Source organism: Prorops nasuta, unplaced genomic scaffold, assembly GCF_024137725.1.
Source record: "Prorops nasuta isolate Cenicafe-Biocafe unplaced genomic scaffold, Cenicafe_Pnas_1.2 PNAS00007, whole genome shotgun sequence".
Taxonomy (NCBI): Eukaryota; Metazoa; Arthropoda; class Insecta; order Hymenoptera; family Bethylidae; genus Prorops; species Prorops nasuta.
This window is the reverse complement of record NW_027116804.1, coordinates 511,300-517,299: the sequence shown is the minus strand read 5'-3', so window position 1 is coordinate 517,299 and position 6,000 is coordinate 511,300.

The following is a 6,000-nucleotide window of genomic DNA, read 5'->3' as shown; positions in this document are numbered from 1 at the left end:
CTCGCAACGAGGAGCTGTCGTATAATTGTTCGAGGGATATTTTTATATCGTTTGCCACACTTGGCTTCATCGATGAGCCATCGCACCCTCTTCTGCCACTTCCTGCGAAGGGCAGGAATCAACACGCACGCCTCCCGTAATTCCACGGAAAAGCCGGTCCGATACTCGTTCGCTTCCGTTAAAGGAATACATTGCGTTGTAAGAGATACACTCACTTGTAATATTTTTCCCATCTTCCCTCTTCATTCTTGCACTTTTCTAAATTCTGCCACGAGCTTGTCCGTACGAGGGGGTTCGCAGGATCAACGCTATTGGAATTCGGTGACCCGTGACTGACCAGGTAACAGCAGGAGGGATCCGCACGGCGAGAGGAAAGAAGCAAACGACGGATTCGCAGTGAAGAAAACCCGTTGCGCAAGACTCGTTCTTTCATCCTCGCGCGGTCCTCGTTCCGGCCGCTACATTTTTTATTCCGACCATTTTTCCACGAAGGGAGAGCGGAAGGATGAGCGAGGATTTCAACGCTTACACTCTGCACGGTATTACCATAAATACACTGGTGCACACGTTGAATCCTCGCGCGAATATACTCATCCACGAAGAGTGACTCATGGTTGGTCTGAAAACGTGCACGACTCGCAACGCCTCGGTTCTTTTAATTTTACGCACTGTACATCACTGTCGTGTTAAATACTTTCTATTTTCTACGAGCCTCCTCACCGCTGTCTCTGAGACCTCCGGACCATTTTCTAAAAAAATCTTTCCTCTTTACGCGGCTCCGCCTTCTTCGGAAAGATTTCTCAGAAACGGCTTATAAATACCTCTCTACGCGGGGTTGACAGGGAAAGATCAACGACACGCCGATCGTTTCCTTCGTCTTTGTGTCGTAATTAAAAGTGGACGAGAGGTAACGAAGGGTCTCAGAGACGCTCCTGTGCGAAGAACGAAATTTATCGCAATCGCACAAGCAACGGATCCAGCGCTGCACAGTGTCCAGGATATGCGTCGGACAATACGCGCTCGATATTGGCAAATCTGATCAACGCCGGTTTGCTCGATCCCACTTGGCACGAGATACTCGACATTCTCGAGATTGAGACTGAAATTCTGCGCGAGTAGGTCGTTTTGATGAATCGTGGCACGTGCGCAGTAAGGATAAACCGGATGTAGAAATGATCGGAAAAACTCTGGCGCGTTGTTTTCTCTATATCCTTGTACACGAGTCCATACGTTCTAATGTACCGACGATGAATGATTTGGAACGGTATCCGTCTTTTTCTGCGACCGATTGAGATTGCTCGGCTCTCCAGGCAGTTCTAGTCAAGATTGCTCGCTGGAGGATGTATACCATTTCGCATAATTGCACTTGCGCGAGTGCCTGGTACGATATTTAGCCAAAGTTACAGCGAAAAGAGCGTCCGTGACGTTGGGAATTATCGATCATTTTCCAAATGGACACATAACGCTCTAAGACTGGAAGCCGAGCGATTATGATGATAAGACGACGACGACACTTAACATGCACCGAAATATTACAAGCGCGACATCAATGGGGAAATCAAGCGCTTGATCCAATTTCTTGCGCAATCAATTAACGCGAATACATCACCTACTTTTCTTATTGCCAGATATAATTAAGCGGATAGCTAATTCTGTCTCGTATCGCAAGAGCTTCTCGTTGAAAACGATTATACCGTTAGGGAATTCGGTCGATGACCTGATTTGCCAATGTATCGAGGTACAATAGGTGCATATCATTTACGCATACATACACGAGACACCTGACGCCAAGTGTACACTCCTTAGGAGGAACACATGAACGCAGCACGCTCGGACAATTTAATTCGCACGCGTCTCGTGCAGACTCATCGTGTTGCAGAAGATTTCAGCTTGTCGAATAACAATCCTCTAACATTTGGCTCTGGAGAGCGACGAGTGAAGGAAGTTAAATTCCTTGTTATTTCAAGCATCCTGCACAAGGTGTCAAAGCCCACGTTGCGAGAAACACGACGTGCACTGGAGTATCGTGAACACTCGTATGTACGACGAAATGATCAAGTGTCTCCATCCTTAAATTAAAGGATTGGCATAGCCATTAGTTTCGATCCTCAACGGGGATACCACCTGTTCCCAAGGTCGGCCACTACACGTCCATTTTCATTTTTGCAAAACGAGAGTTTGGTCCGTCGTACCTTTGCACAAAGAAGATTGCTATTTTGAATCGTAGCTTTGCGATTGGCCCGATTCCAGTTAGATTTGACCACTATTCGATTCCAGAAAGCAATCTTCTCTCGCAGCTTTCCATAGGAACATTCAAGGCCACTGATCTCGACATTCGCGTAGAATCATCGATTTATCACGCTTCAGTGTCAACGGCCTTCGGTTGGAATCGCTCGAATCAGTCTCGCTCTTCTTGAAACGTCATCGCTCGGATCATCGTCCAAATCTTCGTCGCTCGATCGTCACATTGAATACTGGATCGCTATTTACGTATGCGTGTTGCCGCCTCTGTGATGTCAACCGTTGAATGGTTGCAGGTGAAAGGCATCGATGACTTTTCTCTCACTGACCCTCCGCAAGGAACTTTCAATCTCTGATAAGCACTTCGGCTTACGTAATTGATGTACGGAGCTTCGCCAGGCCGATCCAGAATCGTTAAACCGCTATAATTTCAGCTGGTATTCTCGTTGATCTTCGATGCTTTTACGTGACAAATGTACGGTTGAGCCTGACATTACAAAACTAAAAACTGGTTTATTGCGTAGTTAACTCGTGCTATTGACAGTACTGTGAGAGCGAATGTACCGGAATAGAACTCTGTTTAGGTATTAGATGTAAAAGTGGCGAATGAGAGAAGGACCTTGCACTCGAGCGTTATCCTGCTACGCCAGGGTCCAGGGCTCGCTTGGAGCTTCCGTTTGGCCTGGGTTTACCGTTAAGCGAGAAAGAGAGAAAGGGGGAGTGGAGAGAGAGAGAACCTAGCACGAACTCGCTGACTTCGGAGAGAGAAGGGGCTAAAGAAGGTAAGTATGAGTATGCTGCAAGCTGTGTGAAGTGGGCATAACGTTCCAGAGAGAGACCGAGAGATTACGCGTGTATACGCATCTCTCTTTGAAACCGTCGTGAGGAGCAAAGAGCACGGGTAGTCCAGTACACGTCCAGTTTGCTTTCCTCTCTCTCTCTCTCTCTCTCTCTCTCCTTGAACGAGTAAGCCACGCTAGCCACACCGCCACAGCAGAGTTGCAACAGGACTCTTTGTTGAGCCGGTCTTGGACGAGTGAACGCTCCTTCTCGAGTAGAGAAGCCAATCTCACTTACCGGTCCAAACACGCTTCCTAAAACCACCTGCTTCCGAAATTTGATCGCTCGGTAAAACTCTCTCCTCTCCCTTATTCTTCATCGTCAAGCAAGCTTGATAATTTTCATCGCCTTGCAAAGATTCCCATCACAGCCATGTCCCTCGTTCTTGCTAATAAACAACAATGAAGAATCCACAGTAGAAGGATTAATTTCTTAACAAATAAGAATTTTAATAGAGTTTCTTCCGCTCCGTAATCCCTCGTTTCGCACACGGTCGAGATTCTTCGTCGCTACGAGGGAGCAGAGCATAGAACACAGTGAGATAAAGCAACAAAATTAGGAACAGCCTTCAAGACGTCGCGTCGTTGAATACATCTGGCAACAGTGCCGTGGCTGGACCAGCTGATTGCGAGTCTTTGCTCGCAGGGCCGTATCAATATTCATCGACCAAACTCGATATTCTTTCGTATCGAGCGTAACCTCGACAAAGAGGAAGCTCCTTCGCGTCACTGATTCATGTAAAGCACATCAAATTGGATCGCTTTCAAGATTCTCGAGTAAACTCCACTGTTGTTGTTATTTCTTTTAGTACTTTACTATTGGCACGAAGAATGTCTTCTCTCTAAATAAGCGTATCGATCAACCATCCAAGTAGTCATGACAATTTAATCGATGCTCGAGAGTCTTAGCCAAGTATGCTAATCACTGAATCGCCAACATAAGTATGTATTCCAAGTACCTAATGGCAATTGTTATTCCAGCAATAGTCATGGATCAGAAATACGTACCACGCATCACCATTCGAAGCAAAACTTTATAATCGCACCTTCTTAGGAGTGTACAAACTTTTGCCGATGCTTCCTCTCAACTCTGTTGGAGCATGCATCCGATTGCGTTAGGTTTGGCCAAGTCCGAAACAAGGGGCATCCCCTCGTTTCGAAAAATCAATCTCCGTGCCAAATAACAACGAGCAGCGAACTGTCCATTCTCCATCTACTTTTTCACACAAAGACTCTCCGCCCGGGCGGACGCGTCAGCGTCCTCGTTGGCATCTCGCTGCTCCCAAAAGCTCGAATGATTCGTCAATATTATTTTGGGACGGCCGTGTGTGCGTTAAGCTTATTGCAGCTTTTCTGGAAGGTCATCGTCATTGTTGTCGGTGCGATGGTCGCTTGGATAATCCGGCATATAAACAAGGCAAAAAACCGGTTCTTCCACCCCATCTCTCAATACACGATCCTCCACAATGGGTTCGGAGAGAAAATTGGCCGCTTTGTCCGGTATGCCTCGCGTCTTTAATTATTGCTAATGAAATCAATTACACGGATACCGCCTCGATTAACCTACGAGGCACGTTTGCACACCAATTGATTCGCCTTTGTTATTCCCAAGCTGCCGAGTCTCCAAATTGCTCCACCTCTTTCTCGGCTCGATACCATGAATATTTCTCCTTTCCAAAGAACCCCACTCGAGGGACAAATAGTGGTCTTCCGCGAATCTAGCTTCGATGCGTTTGTTTGTAAACTTTGGGAGCGCGTCTCTCTCGACTTTGGCCGAGTACCTCTCGTCGTCGACCAAACGCAAGATGGCGTCAACTTATGGAAAATTATCACCGACGCTCTCGCTCTCTCTCTCTCTCTCTCTCTGTAAAAAAACAAAACAAAAACGAAACATTAGCTGGATAAAATAACATCATCGATATTGATTCGCAGTGTGTTTATTTTTTGCAACCGAGTCTAGGGGCGTTAAGAGACATCCGGAATGCAAACTCGAGGATTAAAGTGGCGACGTGCGGCAGGTCGAATCAGGCAGTGCTAGATGTTCAGGGAATTTTAGCTCGGTGGACCAGTTCCGGCAGCGCTGTTCAGCTTGGCGAACGGGTATGGGAATAGAAGTGGCAGGACTATAAGATGGAGGAAGAGGAAAGTAGGCGAAAGGAGAACAGAAGTGGTCCGCCATCGAATGGCAGTTGGGTGGGGGTTAAAACAGGAGCAAAACTGAAGATCTCGAGAGAAGAGGAACTTTTTCTTGCGCCTCGATCCTTATATTCTCTCTTCGGTCATCTTGCTCTACTCTCTATCTTTCCCAATGTCTCCTCTCTCTCTTCAGATTTTCAAAGAGAAGGAGAGAGAGAGAGAGAGAGAGAGATTGCACAGTGGTGTGGAGCGAGAAGAGTGATAAGGTAGCAATGTCGAGGGGTTCGGTGTGAGAAGGATGAGAGTATTTACGTATATATATATATATATATATGAGTGTGTGCTAGAGAGAGAGAGAGAGAGAGAGAGAAGAAGGTGGGGCTGCAGTCGAGAGAGACGGTATACAGGCAGCTAAGGCGAGTAGGGCGAGTAAGAGGTGACTAGACGTGACTAACTTCTGGGTGAGCGAGAGGCCATTCGCTCCGTCGCGACTGACAGGGGGAGGGGGAGGGGGGAGGGGGGTCGCCGCTACAGGAGGAAAGCAACCGAGGCAAGGGCCGGGAGAGAGAATCCTCTGAAAAATGACCGCCTGTAAATCTCAAAAACCTCGACCGTGCGCCTACATGCCTCGGCGCTATATACCTTCTTCACCTTTCTTCCTCGGACCTTACTCTGCCTCGCCAAACTCGTCTGTCCAATAATTACACGCACGATCCTCTATCCGCGCTACGACACACGAGGGATTCCGCGTAATTGCTGTCAATTTCAATACTCGAGAAAAAAA